Here is a 2,115-nt window from a genome sequence, read left to right on the forward strand (position 1 = left end):
TATGATGAATTGGTTTATAAAACATATATCCACACCATAACTAATCATTAGTGCATGTGTAACAACTGTTAAATAATTGAAATAATACTTTATTAACAAATTATTATTGCATCATTTATTAAAACAATTTCTAAACATATTTTAGATAGACTTATATAAGGCCAGCAATTTGCATACCTAAACCAGTGGAAAGGTTTCACATTGACGAAAGCTTTTGTAATCAGTAGCACCCCCATTTATACATACAGTGAACTAGAAAGTCCCTGGTATCAGCTGCCTATAGGTTCTCATCATCCCAGCTGAGGGCCTAATTCAGTCCCGGTTCTCTCCTGGACCACAGGAAAATACCCAAACTCTAACTATACTGTATTTGACAAAGGAGAAATTATAATCTGCTTGTGTCTGCTATTTTTTAAAATTCTCCATGCGAGAAATACAGTATTGTCAGTTGTAGAACAGTAAAGTTAATGCATATGATGTTTATGTAATCTGGGATATGTGATGCCCGCTCTGATGAGCTGCGCCAACACCCTGTTACGAGACACAGACTCAAGGCACAGAGAAGTCAAGTTCTGAGATTTTACTTGTTGGTTTGCAGGAATTCAAAACATAGAAACTGAAAACAGGACTCTTCAATTCTCAGAGGAAGGAGTAGTTTCAAACATAGGAGTTACTGGATCAATTCAAAGGGAAACAAGGCAAGTCCAACGATGTCACAGAAATGCAAAGGTCCAAAAGGCAAACACAAAAGTCAACTTCACTCGTGGGTTTCTTCTCTGCAAGATTCAAGCAGCAAGGCGCTGAAGTCCGTGTAGCTCAGTGTGAAGCCAGACAATGAGTGAACAAACACAGGGGTTTACATAGTGCTGGCAATTAGGACAAACGAGGGACAACGAGGGCAGGTGTGGCCTGTTAGTAGACAGGGGAGAGTGAGCGGGAAGCAGTGTTTTCAGTAGAGTCAAGAGTGGGCGTGGTTGATGGAGAGCTTGGTGTGGCTGTGACACACCCCCTGCTCTCAGATAAGAGAGATGCCCTGGTGATTCCAGATGGATGCCGTCTATATGTTAATATGTTAAGTTGTTTTAGATATAAGGAGATGAACAAAGATTCTTTTTCCTTCTGTTCTCTTCTGTTCTACTTCCTGTCTTTGACTAGGCTCTGCCCTGCATGCTCATATCTTCTGGAGGAGGCCTTGCTCTCTCTGGCCTCTCTCTCTCTCTGGAGGAGGTCTTGCTCTCTCTGGTAAATAAAATGTTCATTCACCACAATTCAACCACCATTTATATATTTCTTCTCGTATGCCATGCTACTACTCTGATATACAGTAGTTGATAAAGTACTTGGTAATTATTTGAGGTCAAGTTCTTAGTTTTATGGAGTCAGATTAATTGTAGTTTCTCGTAATATTTACCACTGCGTCACTGTTCAGTCCTAATGTTCAATACACATTTAAACCTTTGATGGCCAATACAATTCTCATCCTGAGGAATGTTTGTGCCATCCTTTACACTTATTTACTATGAACAAACCTTTACTATAACTATGTGTACAAATGCTTTGCTGATGAGAATTAACGGATCAATACTTTACAAATGAGGAACAGGATTTAGTAATAGTTAACAAATGCTTAATAGTGTGTAGTTATTATAAAGTGTTACCAGTTTCTGTAATGGGGCCCCAACCCTATACTCAGAGAAAAAGTATCTTGTAGCATGTAAGTAGCATGTTATGAGCTACAGTCAAAGACAAAGCTATAATTCCAGTTCAATCCCATTTACGCTATTCAATTGTGCAATAAGATGTTGAATTTTATTTGAATATGATCGCTATAATTTAACAGATTGAACTGCAGGCTAAATTATCAGTCATCATCAAAGACATTACATTTTTGTGAGTATTGCATTCCACATGAAACCATATACCCATGTGTGTGTGATGCACATTAACCACCAACTTTACCCAATGGTGTAGAGTTGCAACATTTACAAACAGCAAATTTAATTTGATTCATGTAGTCCCCAAAGGTGAGTCTTGATATATCCAATGACGCAAACAGATAAGCCATAATAAATTTTTTCAGGTTGTGTGACTAAATGGCTGGACCACACGTGTGGA

General features: G+C 38.3%; 1 long non-coding RNA gene across 1 annotated transcript in view; it reads left to right on the forward strand.

The window, feature by feature from the left end:
- LOC121700789 overlaps positions 1 to 2,115 on the forward strand; it is a 34,745-nt gene that overhangs the window by 13,020 nt on the left and 19,610 nt on the right. The gene's annotated exons all lie outside the window — the stretch shown is intronic.

This window comes from Alosa sapidissima, chromosome 24 (assembly GCF_018492685.1).
Source record: "Alosa sapidissima isolate fAloSap1 chromosome 24, fAloSap1.pri, whole genome shotgun sequence".
NCBI classification, from domain to species: Eukaryota; Metazoa; Chordata; class Actinopteri; order Clupeiformes; family Clupeidae; genus Alosa; species Alosa sapidissima.